The sequence below is a fragment of the Marmota marmota genome, unplaced genomic scaffold (genome assembly GCF_001458135.2).
Source record: "Marmota marmota marmota unplaced genomic scaffold, marMar, whole genome shotgun sequence".
Classification (NCBI taxonomy): Eukaryota; Metazoa; Chordata; class Mammalia; order Rodentia; family Sciuridae; genus Marmota; species Marmota marmota.
The window spans coordinates 29,028,306-29,044,670 of NW_026000174.1; the positions used below are offsets into that span (position 1 = coordinate 29,028,306).

Sequence of the window (16,365 nt, forward strand, 5' to 3'; positions counted from 1 at the left end):
CCCATCAATAGGTGAATGGATTAAGAAACTGTGGTTATATATACAGAGAGTTCTATTCCGCCATTAAAAACAATGAAATTATGATATTTGCCAGTAAATGAATGGTAATGAAGAATATCATGCTAAGTAAAATTAATCAAACCCAGAAACTCAAAGGTCAAATGTTTCCTCTCATTTGCAGAAGCTAGAGTAAAATAAAGAAAAGGAGGAGGGAAGGATAAGATTATATAAAGAACCAATCAAACACAAATTAACAGAAGAGCAGAGGAGTCCAGTAGAGTAGAAGAAGGAGAAGGAGAGAGGGAGGGCAAAGTGAAGTGAAACGTGGGGGATCATGAACTGCAATCAATTTCCATGCATGCATGAGTTTGTCAGGATGAATCCAACTACTATGTATAACCATAAAGCTCTAATAATTAAAATAAATAAATAGATAGATAAAATCAACACAAAGTCTGGAAAAAAAATTTATTGACTATTCAAAACAACAAGATCACCAATTTTGAGGCTTCTAATATATGTAGAAATAAATGTATGACAACAAGAACACAAAAGCTACAGCAAAGAAATGGAGGTATACTATTAAGAGATTCTTACACCATATGTAAAGTAGGATAATAGTACTGGGTGTATGACTGTGGTCAAGTTGAATAGGTTTGCTGTTAAGTCCTAAAATAACCACTAAATTGTAATAGAACAAAAAGTATAATTAATATACTAACAAAGAATTTAAAGTGAAATCATAAAAAAAAATCTCAAGAAGTTCAAAATAAAACAAGAAAAAGGAAAAGACTCCAACAAATAGGTGGTTAAGTACAAAAGAAAGAATAACCTATATTTAAACTCAATCATGTTGAAAATCACATTAAATATAAGCAATCTAAACATCCAAATTAAAAGGTGGAGATCATCAGACTGGATTTTAAAAAAAGTAATAGTTACAGCCAGTCTATAAAAATTTCATTTTAAAAACAAAGACACAATACTTTAAAAAGTGAGATGAAGAAAGATATATACCAGAGTATTACTAGGGATAAAGGAATTATTTTATAATGATAAAGGAGTCAGTTCACTAGGAGGATGTAATGATTTTAAACATGTATCTACTTAGTAGAGCTTCAAAATGCAAGAAAGAGAAACTGAAAAAAAATTCAAGGAGAATAACAGACTTTTTGAAATTGCAATAAATGATAGAACAAGTACACAGAAAATCACTAAGGACATAGAAGGTCTGAATAATACTATCAACCAACTTTACCGGAACATTGTATCCAACAACAGAATATTCACTCTTCCTTAGTGCACATGAATATTTTCTTAGACCATTTCTGAGCCATAATGCAAGCCTCAATATATTAAAAAGTATTTAAATGATACAAAGTATGTTGTATTATAACAGTGCAATTATATTGGGAATCAATAACAGACAGCTAACTGGAAAATACCCCAAAACTAGGAAACAAAATAGCATACTTTAAAGTAAACTATGAATCAAAGTAGAAATCAAAATGGAAATTAGAAAGCATTTTGAATTAGTTGAAAATATAAACCAAATAAATCAAAACTTGTGGAATGAAGCAGTCCTTGGACATAAATTTACAGTACTGACACTACTACTGAAAAATCAATGATCTCAGTTTTTTCCTTAGCAAACTAGAAATAGAAAAGAAAATTAAACTCAAAGCAAATAATGAAGATCTAAAGTGAAATTAGTAAGATAGAAAACAAAAAAGCAATATTAAATTTTGATAGGTATATTTACAGTCTCAAAAGTTAGAGAAATGATATAGTCAAAAGTCTGCAAATATTAAAAGGATAATAAACGGATAATATAATTCCATGCCAATAGATTCAACAAATAGATGAAGTACATTGACATATCTTAGATGAAACAGATAATATAAATAGATTTATATCTAGTAAAGAAACAGAATTTATAGTGTAAAATCTTCTCACAAAGAAAAGTCAAAGCCTAGAAAACTTCATTGGTAAAGTCTTTCAAGTTTTTTTAAATAATTCTTATTGTACACAAATTCTTTCAAAAAATTGAAAAGAAGAAAATACTTGCCTACCATGTGTGAGGTTTTGGGTTTGATCCTCAGCATCACATAAAAATAAGTAAATAAATAAAATGAAGGTATTCTGTCTATCTACAACTAAAAATAATAATAAAAAAAGAAAATACTTTCCTACTCATTCCCTGAGGGTATAGTAATAATCAAGTTAGTATCACTAATAAAAATGGACACATATGTCAAAGGAACAGAAAAGAGAATCCAAAAACAAACTTACACATATATGATCAACTGATTTTTTTATAAAAATGCAAAGGCAATTTAAGAGAAAAGGATAATTTTTTCAGCCAGTAGTACTAGAACAATTGGCTACCCATTAGCAAAAACCTCAAACCCTTTCTCACCCATATATAAAAATAACTCAAAATTAATCACATACCTAAATTAGAAATTAAAACTATGAAACTTCTAAAAGAATGAATTGAGAAAAATGTAGCAAACTTGAGTTTTGTGTAATTTTCTTAAATAGGACACAAAAAGCATGAAATACAAAAGAAATAAAGGTAGTAAATTGATTTCATCAAGATTTAAAGCATTTATTGTACAAAGGATACTTATTAAAATAAAAAGGCAAGCTATAGGGTAGTAGAAAATATTTGAAAAATATATCCATATGTCTAAGATATATAAAAATCATTACAACTCAATAAAAAATAAACCACAATTTTAAAAAGCAGAAAAAATTTAAAAGACATTTCAACAAAGTAGATAGATTGTGTCAAATAAGCATATTATGTTGTTCAACATCATAAATCATCAGGGAAAGACAAAGTTAAACCACAATGAGATATGGCTACAAACAATAAGAATGGCTAAAATTGAACACTAAAACTTACAAGCATTGCTAAGGATATGGAGCAACTAAAACTCTCATATATTGCTAGCATGAATGCAAAATTGTAGGAAAAGTTCAGCAGGTCTTATAAAGTTGAACATATGCCTATAACCTAACCTGGCCATTCTATTCCTAGATATTTACCCATGAGAAATGAAAGCGTATGTCTACACAAAGAAAATGTTCATAACTGTCTCATTTGTAATAGTCAAAAACCAGAAAGAACCTAAATGGGCAATCAAACTGTGGCATAACCATACAACGAAATACTATTTAGCAATTTAAAATAGAAGTGATTGACATGTACATGAGTGAATCTGAAAATAATTATGCTGAATGAAAGAAACTAGACAAAAAGAGAACATAATGTACCATTTCACTAATATAGAGTTCTAGGAAATACAAACTAATCTACAGTAACCGCATATCAGTGATAGTCTGGAGATAGAGTCAGTGAAGGAGCAAGAAGAGAAAATTGAGAGATTTGAAAGGTTCATGAAGAAATTGTTGGAGATACTGGATACATTCATTATATTGGTTGTGAAAATGGTTTCACTGATGAATAACTATCTTGAAACTTATCAGACTGTATGCTTTAAATTAATACAGTTTGTTATATGTCAATTATTATTTAATAAAGCTGTCAAAAATAGCATGCAAGCCTGGTGTGGTGGCTCACACCTATAATTCCAGTGGCTTGGGAGGCTGAAGCAGGAGGATCAAGAGTTCAAAGCCAGCCTCAGCAAATTAGTGAGGCACTAAGCAACTCAGTGAGACCCTGTCTCTAAATAAAATACAATAAGGACTGGGGATGTGGCTCAGTGGTTAAGTGCCCCTGAGTTTAATCCCCAGTACAAAATATGCAGTTTGTAATAGTCTTATTTCACAAGTGAGTAAACTAAGACTCAAAGAGGTTATACGATTTTCCTAAGATTACAGCTGGTACACAACAGTCATACAAAGCTTATGAAAGAGCATTATGTGATGAGGCCATTGCAAAAGGCATATGTATTGGGATGCTAAGGCACATTTATTTGAATGGAAAGATGGAGATGAAAACCTTTCTAGCTCTCCAAGAAGAAAAAATGACTAAAGAGTTTCCCAGGAAGAAATTAATAGGCTTTATGTGATTCATCTTTTTGTTCTTCTTTTTCATTTGTATATATTTTATTTCCTCTCACAAATAGATTGTAAATGGCCTGCAGACTAATTTTTACCTCTTGTACAGAAGAATCCTGAATTAATATTCTCATAGAGTAAATGAATAAATGAATGAGTAAATGTTAACTTTTTTCTGAATGATAAGGCAATATGAATGACAAGGATCCTCTACAAAGTCAACCTGACGATTCCATTTTCTTTAAAATGTTTATATTTAAACTTTCATTTCAATAAGACTTTCATAAGTCATGATTGGATTTTCCACTGTCCCTCTTATCTTTAAAGGGACAAGAAAAAGAGGGTCTGTATTTGGAATACAATATTTGCTACAACAATATCTTTTGTGGGCAAGGGGCCGAATGGCAATATAGGCAAAAAGTCACAGTCATTACTTTATCTGGGAGAGTTTTTAAAGTAGCCAAACTCTGGATGCATCTGTTTTATTCTTCACAGATGTCATACACTAATCTATGTGAAAGCCACCTGATAAAAATGCTGTAACCTCAAGTATTCTCACTTTTCTCACACTCATATGAGCCTTATGCCTCTGAAACCAACAAGGCCCTGACTATACTCTAACTCCTAGTATTAATATTTTTGTGCTTGTTTTTATGTATTTGTTATATTATGTGTTTATGTTGTGTATGTATTTATGTCATACTTCTAAATACTCAAGGCAATTTTATCTTTTAAGGATGTTCTCATTCTTTTAAAATGCATTTTTCCCCAGTTTTCCATGGGACAAAAAAAAAATCCTTCATTTTCATTGGAAAGGAATTTAAGCATGGATAAGAGATATTTAGTATGATCATTTCCACCTTACCTTTTCAAAAATTAAGTACTGGAATAAAGAAAACAATCAGGGAAAAGAAACAGGAGTCATTTTGCCTGCTTTCCCTCATACTTCCCACCACCTGTAGCCTTAACAGTCTTACTGATCCTTTGTTTAAACCTTTTACGTCTTCCTGATCTTTTGCAATGGCCCTAATACCTTGTTTCTCTAGCTCAATTCTGTTTCCATCTCTAGTCAATTCCAGCAAATACTGGCTGAATTAATTTTTCAAAAGCAAAGCTCTTGCCATACACTGGACTATTTGGTTATGATGGTCCCCTATGATCTACCAAATGCCTTAGCATAGCAGGCCACAGTGATATGATCACACTGAATTTTCCAGCCTATACACATGCTATACCTTAGTCAAACTGAACTGCTCATTGTTTCCTATGCCATACTTGCCTGCTTTCATTCGTCTTCCTCATGTTTATGCTTCTGCTATTGCCCTCACTATCAGGATGCTCCTCTCTTCATTCCCAATTCTACTGGCAAAATTCTACCCAACTGTCAAAGAACATCACAAAGTCTGCTTCCTTCTGTTCTTCTAAATAAATATAATTTAAATTCTTTGAACTCCCTCAAGTACTAGTTTTTACTCTATTAAGGTACTTAGTATATTCCGCACAAGGAATAACATCTCCTCTTCTCTGTACATCTCCTCTGCAATAATCAGTGCAACTTAATTGACATTTATTAATCCCTCCTTTGTGCTATGCATTGGATTGGTTAAACACTAAGGACACAAAAAGGAATAAAAGCATTTTTTAAAATATGTCTACAGTCTATGTTTCTTTAAGTCAGGGACTATGTATATTTGTATTTGTTTCCAATGCAGCATCTAATGGTGTGCTTTGAATATAGTCAGTACTCAATATATATTCATGGAGTGAGTTAGTTTTTCAAAGATACTAAGCACTCTCCTGAGAAGAAATATTTTGCTACCAAAAAATATTTTCCTTAACTAGAAAAACAAACAATCACATCTTTAAATAGTTTTTAGAGGCCAAGTTGGAAGTTAAATTAACCACTGATTTATACCATCCAGAGTGAAGACCTTATTGGGCTCAGATCACTCCTTATTTATGAAGTGATACTAACTTCAAGCAAACAAGGCTGCATCAAATGATAAATTTCCATATGTCTAAAGCTTCAGGACTGTAATTTGGTCGAAGTAAAGGTGGTTATTGCTTCACTTCACAGAAATCTATGAAGTGAAGGACACTTCAAGTTGACTGTAAGATTTAAATATATATCTAGTCAATGTATCTGGGAGATAGCCACTTTGTGTTTGACCAAACAACATCTACAAAGTTTTAGTGGATATGCCGGCAAGACTACACAGCATTACTGAAAGCCCTGACACAATGAGACCTTTATGCACTATGAGACTGGACAAAATTTTCACTCATTCTCATCATACTTACATTCCCTCACTTTCAGGGAAACAAAACAGAAAGACACAGTGAGATTTTTTAAAAGGTAACACCATGAACAAAAATGGTCAATAACACTAAGCAAAAACAAAAGAGTAATGAAATTAATGAAAATTAAAATCTTTGAAATCATATCCATTAACAACAAGGAAAATAATCAAGCATGAAAAATGAGGTCATTGCTAAAGGAACAAACCAAGCCCCAAAGCTTGGCACTTGCCAGACTAAGAACTCTGTTGTTTGAGCCCAGTTCCTCCCCAAGTGACACACCTCTCCAAGGAAAAATTCAGCAGAGTAGATGCATATCCACCACTCTGCCCACTACCAAAATTCAATTTACGTACAGAGGCCTAATTTAAAAATCTGTCTCAGGAAATGAAAAAGAGAAATGCACTCTCTTTGTAGGAGAAACAAATACCTAGAAATCCAGACTACGATAGCTATAAATCTATAGAGACCTATTAGCATAAGATGGTTGTAATATTCCAACAGAATGAGAAAAAGATGATAGGTCTTTTTCATGGCATTCATTCTCATATTAAGATGTAACAGTTCTGAGGCCAAATATTTGAGATGTTCTGAGACAGGTGTATTGGAAATTTTACCAGATAACCATAACTGAGAATATTCTAATGAAACCCTTCTGGGGTTGGAACAAATAGGCTATGAAGTCAAACAAACCTGTTTAAATTTTAGCTCTGTCTTTTTTTCCTTGAATTTCTTCCTTCCTTCATTACTTTATTTTTTGTTCACGTATTCATTCTTTCAACACATATTTACTGGGAACTTAATATGTGTCAGGCACTGTGCAGGAAACTTATGATACAGATTTGAACAAAACAGACAAGGTCTTTGCCCTGACAGAGTTTTTAGTCTGGTGAACAAAATAGATGTTAAATAAAAATACAAATATATGATAAATGTCAATAATTTTAAGTGCTATGAAGGTAAAAAAAAGAAATCAGAATTGAGATAAAACAATTAAAGATTAGGAGACTAAAGTATCTCAGGTTTGTTGAAAGGATTAAAAACAACAATGTAAAAGTGCCTAGGACAACATCTAGCACATGCAGGTTCTTAACACAAGCACCAGCTATTTTTTGTTAGTTTCTCTTTACCAAGTATATATCCCTGTCTATTCCCTCCCAATCCTCTCCTGCCACCCAAACTATGAAGTGTTAGAACAATGTTGAGTGCTATTGTGGGAAAATTCCCTCTAGACATTTCAAATTACTGCACAACTTGCTGTTATATTCAGTTTTCTATATAATCAGAACCTTAATCAAGCCACAACCTTCTTATAGGCATATGTACATTTCATCTTCTGCTTAATATCTTTTAAATAACTTATGAACATTGCTCATTTAGTAGAATGGCATATTTATCCTATTTATCCCAAACTATTCTCAAGAAGCAATCAATTCAAGAACTCATGCTATATAAAAGAAATGCCAAAGAAACATAACTAAGAACTTCCCTAACGCGTTTTAAGTATGTGTTTATATAGAATATCTCATTGTAGGAGATTTTTCTAAAAACTTTTCAAAACTTCTTTTAGACCTTAATTATTGCTCTATTCTATTCTTAGCAAACATTCATTTAAAACTTGACAAATCTTAATTCAGGTTTAGTAAAACTTCTGAGCTAATAAAGTTTACAATTTCTTTCCAATGATACTATCTTTATCTCACAATAATAACTAGTCCCCAACAGTTCTTCAATTTCCTTTGATTGTACAAAATGAACTAAAGTATCCTTTGTTCATTTAAAAAAATAGGATTCTTCAGTTTTTAATCAGAAAGATGATCCTGTATACAATTTAAGCAATATGTGTTAAGCGTTATCCTCAATTTGGCAAGCAGAATACAGACTAAAAACAAACTACCTCTAAATGAAGGAAAGAAAGTTCAGAAGGGAAGAAAGAAAGGAAGGGGAGGAAGGAAAGGAAGGGGAGAAAAAGGGAAAGAGGAAAGGAAAAGGAAGCAGAATTCATTACACTGTAAGTTACTTTTCAGAGAATGATTCCAAAGAGCTTTCCAACTCCCAAGACTAAAACATCATATACCATATCTGAAACCTAATTCACCTCATTCTTTCCTCTAATAGATGTAAGGATGATTGTTCATAGTTACAATGAATGAGAATTTCCTAAAGGTCTCTATATAAGTGATAATTTTCATATATACCCATATTAATCTTTACCCAAAGAAAGCAAAATTATTCTTATTTTTTTCAGGGAAGCATATATTTCCTAAAATTCTTACAGTTCTACTTAAAAAGCATTGAATTGAAATCAATAAACTTGAAACAAATTAGAGGGGAAACTGTATAAACCCTCTTAAGTTACTATTGTCTGATCCAAACAAATATTCCCACATCTTTAAAAACAATCTCAAAATCCATTTTATGGTTCTACAAAAATATACTATTTTGATCATCTCTTACTTCACATATTTCATTTCCTTTTTCTCATCTTCTCAATTATTGCAATGAAGTTGGAAAGATAGGTATCTCATCCATTTGTTCAACCATGTCTTCTCAAAAAACTCCAGGCCCTCAAAGTTTTCCAATACTCTTTCCTGTTTATACCTGTATTTCTCAAGTCAGTTTCTTAGCTTTCCACCAGTATTGTCTCTTAGATGTTGGTCCTGCAACTGAAAGTCCAGGGTAGTCAGGGGGAATCCCTCAAATTAGTCACAGAATTGACATAATCAGTGAGTTCACATATGCCATTACCAAGACAAATCCCAGAAGGTTTTTATCACTTAAAGCTGTCAGACAATCAATGAATGCTATATCAGATACCAAATTATGGGAGATTAATCCCACCTTTAAAACAATCTATTCTGACTGATGGTGCTATATTATGTAAAATAATGGGGAAAATTATACTCACATGAGAAATAATATATCTAGATTTCTTTTTTGCTTTATTCAGTGAAACTCAGAACATTAATGGTAGTAATTAAAACCAAGCCATAGGTTTAAAATCAGCCTGGTAGCAGTGGCACATGCCTATAATCCCAGCTACTTGAGTGAATAAAGCAGGAGGATTGCAAGTTGAAGGCCATCCTGGACAGCTTAGTGAGACCCTTTCCCAAGATAAAATAAAAGGGGTTGGGGTTACAACTCAGTGATCAATCACCCTGGACCCCTGAGTTCAAACTCCAGTACTACAAAAAAATTTTTTTAATTTGTATTCTGCCTAATAGTTACAGGGATGCAGACTTGGATTTCATTAATGCTATTGCTTAGTTATTTACAATACCAAGATCAAAAAGAGAAAAGTAATAATTAACTGTCAAACATACCTTCTACTTGTGTTTGTGTGTTCCAAAAGGATAAAAGTCCAGAGGTAAAATAAAAAATTAAAAATCTGCTTTTATTAATGAATTAATTACTTATGTTTATATGAAATTTTGAGGCAAAAAGAAAGAGTTAGCCCCAGTACAGCTTGTATCCAGAGAAAATCCCACCCACACAAACTCTCTAGTAACATGTCAATTTTAAGCTCATAAGGTAATGACCATTTTTCTTCTCTTGTAAACACTTTACCAAGCCCTTAATATAAGCAAATAATAACAATAACAAGCATTACACCATACAAACTGTTATGACCAGGTAAATATTAAGAATAAGTCTCTTTTGCCAGTCATCTATGGAAAGGGATGTTTTGGAAATTAATCTTCTTTACTATAACTGCTTTGTGTTTTTAAAACTTCAGCAAGAAATATATAAGTAATATACAGAAAAAAGAGAGAGAGAAGATTCACAAAATATTTTATCTTTACTGGCAATATTTAACTCACATTTTGATGCTTTGGTACTGGCAAAAAACTGATGATGAAATGAAAAATTTTATACCAAAATTCCAAAATACATGAAACATGTACTTTGAAATAAAATTGTATGCTGCAAGTGAGTAGAGGCAAGGTGCAACAAAATAAACTAGCTTGTTAATTATTCAAATAATCTTTAGAAACTAGCTACTAAAATATTTCTAGGAGTCAATAACTTTACATTTTCTTGAACTATAGGCAGACTATATTTCACATCTTACTTATAATTATGTAGGCTAGCTGTGCATAATCAGTGAGGTTATTGACACCTCTTTGTCTACCCAACTCAAATCAAGGCTATATTTCCCCTTCTCTATATACATTTAACCCTTTCAATAATAATAAAAGTTATATAACAGTACTAGAAAATGATTAAACTCATCTTATGGGTTAAAAAGTTCAGAGAGCAGCTTTGGGGGAAAATATTCCAATTTATTAGCAACTTTTAGAAAATTACCCTCAAACCCCACATTGTTTCCAATCTCAAGTTAAGAAAAATTCTTCTCCAACAGGCACTGAATCACTTTAATGTTGACTCTTATGCAGCTCTACTCCACCTTCAAATGTAGTCAGTAAATTCAGCTTTACTATAGTACTATTAAAACGTGAAAGAACCATAATAGCATTTTAAAAAGAGCTGTTGGCACTACATTAGTTTATAGAAAACCCTAAACTGAACACTAATGCAAAAATCTAATGATAGTTTGCCTAGTTGCCAAAAGAGTTACAAAAATTATTTTGTCTTAATATGTAAGTTGTCTCAAAGGCATCCAAGAATATTGCTGTATAGAATTGAAAATAAGTCTCCAATGGTCATTGTTCTTGTGGGGTCTTTTCAACAACAATAAATCAATATACCACCTTTACTTTAAGGCAGTTATCTGCTTATAGACTTGCCTTATGATTGAATAAAAAATATAAAAGATTTTTTCTGCTTCTTTAATAAGTCACCTTCCTTGATTGGCATCCAACATGGTCTACCTCACACCAAATTCCCCTTTAGAGTGAATATGTGATTTTCGAGTTTCTGGTAACACACTCAAACAAAATCAATAGTTTTAATTCCCCTTTCCTTTATAAATCTGAACAAATTTTTTAGAGTTTGAAAAGTAAACCAAGATCAAATTTAGACATGTTGTTTGAAATTAGCAAAGATGAAACACTTCAATGCCAGACAAAAGCCCTGATTTTTAGAGTAGGTTTTTGCTTTCCCTGAAATGCCTAGCTCAGGCTGTGTATTTTTATGCCTGCAGATATTGGCATGTTTCACATTTAAGATTATGACACACCAACTTATTTTGAAATTTAAAAAATCTCCCACTGCGCATGTTTCAAGTGCTTCATGACTATCACTGATAATTGAGCAATTAACTTGAAATTACCAAATGTGCTGTGATGGCACAATATGTAGTAAGCAACATGAAAGAATGAAGAACAGAGGAACTTCATACAGAGAAAAAGAAATAATGAAGAGTAAAAGACCATAATAAAAACAGTACTGAGTAAATTTTAATGGTCCCAGGTCTCAGTGGTTTAACTGTACCAGTAAAATGGTTTAATGAAACAAGTCCTGAATATTATGGGACTTTTTAGAGTTTGTTCTGGTGCTACAAAAAGGAACCTTCTTTCTAACTGGTCTTGTGTAATTCTCATCAATTGGTTAAAAGTAAGTGAAGGAGTTTCATTAGACAACAAGCACAAAATGATTAGGTTAAAATTTCAGAGCGGCAGATGCTTACGAAACAGGAGCTTGCCAAAGGGGAATAAAGGGAAAGAAGGGGGGATGGGAATAGGAACAACAGTAGAATGAATTGCATATAACTTTCCTATGTTCATATATGAATACACAACCAGTGTAACTCCATATCATGTACAACCATGAGAATGGAAAGTTATACTCCATGTGTGTATAAATGTCAAAAATACACTCTACTGTCATGTATATCTAAAAAGAACACATTTTTTCAAAAAAGAAACAGGATCTTGCAAAAAATTGTTTTAAGGTCTTACTTTAAATATAAAACAGACAAGGCATTAAATCTAAAGCTAAAGATAACCTCAAGAAAGCAAGCTATTGTAAACATATTTACCAACAAAAAATTGAGATGCATGGGTTGACATCAAAACAAAAGAATGAAACCCAGCTCTACTGGAAAAACCAGAATGCCTCTTCAGTATTCATCTCATCAAGGTCTCTAATATTGGGCTTCTCTGGCTAAAACTATTGTATGATGGTAAAGGGTAGCTTTTTTGTCCTTAAATATAGCCAATGAAGCTAATTCCATAAACCCAAATCCTACCTTATTGCAGTGGCAGGCCATTTTAACAGTTTGCAAGAAAAAAAAAACAATTTAGAAAGTCATAGAGGAAAAACAGATTCAAAATTACAGCAAATAAAGGACACTATTAAAAACATTTTTTTTTCTCAAAATTGTATCAGTATTACTCCAAAACAGCACTAGGAGATTAAAAATAGACCAGGCTGTCCTTTCAGGTATAAATTAGAAATAAAAACTAGAGATAGCATGAAGCACAAGTATCTAAGGACACTAGTATATAAAACTTAAAAGCTTAAAATGTAATGGATATCCACATTCAGATTAGCAAATTCCTTTCAATTAAAGTAGATTTCTGGCCACAGTTCACAAATGTATAGTAGCTGTGTATATTAATGTAGATACTTCAAATGTCAGTATATCTCTAATTAACATGAGCACACAACTGTAAAACTGAAAAGGTACAATTTTAAATTCCTTACATTCCCAGCATTAATGCTTTCATGGGGCAGCTCCCGTTGTCATGGAAAATGGCATTCAAGCCCTATTTGTGGATTTTCACAGCTCATCTTTTTTATTTACCTGCTCTATGTCAAGATTAGCCTGGAATAATATTTTTTAAAGATAATGCACTTAGAGCTACTTGTCCTTAAAATCACAGATGTTCTCACTGAGGGAGCTTTGGTCTGGGCTCTGCTCAGTCTGAAACTGATTTCTTTCCATTTTAAAATACGACAAAGACATGAATTTGTGATTTTCTTTGTTTGTTTCCTAAAAATCTATGCAATTCAAAAAAAATTCAGCTGAAGTGATGACATGTGGCAGTTTTGGGATTGAAGTGTTGAAAAATGTCAGGGAAAACCAAATGCCCCACGAAAATGAAGAAATGAAGTAGTAGTAGAAGGCTTTCTGCAATCTCTTCTCCTACTTACTTTACCTTAACTTTTCAAAATTATATATTCAGTAACCATGTGAAGTCTGAGATAGTGATGGAAAACCTCAGACACTCTCTCAGAGAAAACAGCATGGTATTGTGGAAAGATCACTGAATTTATACCATGAATTCAAGTTCAAGTCCTGCTACTCTGCAAAAATGAGGATAATTCCTACACATATTACAGAGTTTTTAATGTCTGCAAAATAAAGAATTATACCAACTTAAAATACTATTATTAGTGCCTCAAGCCTGGGATTAAACAATTCTCACTTTTTGTACCAGACAATAAAGAACAAGTGAGAGGCTTTAGGGAAAAGGTTGCTAATAGAAAGCATGAACTGAGACAGAACTTTATAAAAGGGAATTCATTGATCAAATTACTAATGTGGCTTGAGTAACCTGGAAAAGCAGGGTACCTAATGAACTACCTTTGTTGTTGTTTTGTTTTATTTAACCAATTATTTATTGCCCTAGTGAAACTGAATAGTTGGAGTTACATAATTATTTTTTCATTAGAGATAAAAAAATTGAATGTGAGTTACTGACATGGGAAATAAGGTCTTCTTACACAAGGCCTACTTTGGAAAAAGAGACAGGTAGTTTAATTTTTAAAAACACTATAATTATTGTAGCTTCTGAAAACATAAGTCATTTTCCTTCACAGTATTTTCCTCTTTTGATCTGGGTAGTAGATATGAGTAAGTAAGATTCCAATCGGTTCTCACACTCTTGATGTGGCCTATTCATTATGGATGTGCAAAACAATATCCCACTTTCCTTATCTCACAGACCAGCTTCTATACACCTTACTAAGAAACCTCCCCATGGCCATGAGGTTTAACTTTCTGCCTTAAATCATGTAGCAAATATGCAGTTGTAGACATAGAAATGAAAGTTCATAAAAGAAGCTCATTTACTTGTCCTTAGGCCTAACTAGATTAACATTTCTTTTGTTCAAGCTGCTTTATCATCCAGTATAGGTGATGAACAGTTTCCATAACAATTGAAAGAAACTGAAACTAAAAATTCTGAATGCCATGTTAGTTTCATCTCACTTATCTCAGTCATAGCATGCTGCCACATCTCTTTAATAAAAAGATTCTGCAGTTGGGAGATCAGTCAAGAGATGATCCTAACAAAGCTTTTTCACTCACCCAAGGAACAGCAAAGTCCATACCCTGCTCTAACATGTGGAAATCTTCAAGACAAGAAAATAATTATTTTAAGATCTGTTTGACTACCATGACTTCTGCTTCAGTGACCAGACACAAACTAAATGTTTTTTGTTGCTGTTGTTTTTAAAGTGAAACTCCAAAATTAACATGAAAACTATATCAACAATGCCCCTTCTAATTTTAATCTTTCCCTTTGCTAAATCACAAAAAAAAATTTTAGCTAATTGGATCACCTCCATTCAAAAATAGCCTATGTGTATCCATTGTGCAGGGAAAAAAGTGAAGAATTTAGGAAAGAAAACCTTTGAGTGATGAGAATTGTAAATTATATATTAAGGAAATTCTCCTTGGTTGATGTGACAGTAATTATATTTGTCACTGTAAAAATTTTAATCATCCTGAAAACTTACTAGAATGAAAATGACTGATAAGAAAGAAAAGAGAAAGAAGGTAAAAAAGAGAACAAAGCAACTAATATAAGATTTGGACAGCTCATAATTATTTCCCTTCATTCAGATTTCTAATAGGATAAACTCAGCTCCTTAGAAGCTACTATCTTCACCAAGACCCCTAATAAAATATAATACATTTCTTTCTCCATCTTCTTTGCTTCCTATTCCTCACCATTCTACCTTGCGCAAATTAAAAGCTTATGGTTAATCCAAATGACACATGAAGTTTATAAAATTTCATTTTAAGCAAGAATTCAAGCTTCAAATAATAAAATGTAAATTGATAAAGTTGTCGTAAAAATAACTATTCTTAATGCATTAAATATATACAAAATTTACTAAAATATTTTAAACATAAAAATCTACTTTTTTAAAAGATGGTCCAAAATGCCTAACCCAGTCAATACTACCACTAACAGAAAGGTAAAACTGATTTTAAACAAATTTCCACTGCTTTCTAGGTGAATACCAAATCATTTAAACTCCAATTTAAGAAATTATTTTTTTCAAATACTTTCCTGGAAGTATATTCTTTAAAACTTATTTGTAGCAGTAAACTAACAAAGAAAAAGTTTTTTATGTTTTTGCTATTATGAAATATAAAAGAGCCCCTTAAGTGCCAATTGTTTATAATAATGCACACATATGAATAGGTTTTCCATTCAAGCTACTTAACTGTGGGTCTCTAGGTTTACATGTGTGGTGGCAGTGCTGGGGATTGAACTCAGGGCCTGTGTTCTACCACTGTGCTATATCCCTTGCCCCAGAAAGGCATTTTTTAAATGTGTCATATAATCTCAACTACTTCTATAGAATAAATATATATTGATAACAGATCTTTAAAGTTTATGTCTTTTTTGTTCCTTAAAATTTACCTTCTTTCCTGAGAAAAATTACCTTCGTTCACCAAATTACCATTTAAAATATAATGGTGTTTGGGGGATGGGAAAGAAGGCAGGAATACTACCATTTTGAAATATATTACACATTCACTAAATGAGTCTTTAGTTCCTTAGTACATAATCTCCTCATGTGCTGACAGCACTTTAAATTCTATATCATCTCAAGTCTTTTCTCTGAGCACAAGCACACAGTAGTTTTCAAGTCCAGATAACCAGAAGATGTAAAAAGTTATCATGGTAGATTATTCATGTGATGTAGACTAGAATATTTAAGGTAACTCATTCCTCCAATTGAGCCTTCTTCCAAAAAAGGAAGATATTTATTCTTTAGGCTTTTTAAATAATGGGCCCTGCATTGTGTTTTTTTCACTGGAAATCACAATAAATTGGCTTTTTCACCAGCTAATATTTTTTTGTATAGTCCTCTTACCTCCGCCCTCCAAAA

General features: G+C 32.2%; 1 protein-coding gene across 13 annotated transcripts in view; it reads right to left on the minus strand.

Moving 5' to 3' along the window:
* LOC107135671 (transcription factor SOX-6-like) overlaps nucleotides 1-16,365 on the minus strand; it is a 244,762-nt gene that overhangs the window by 131,587 nt on the left and 96,810 nt on the right. The window lies entirely within an intron of this gene.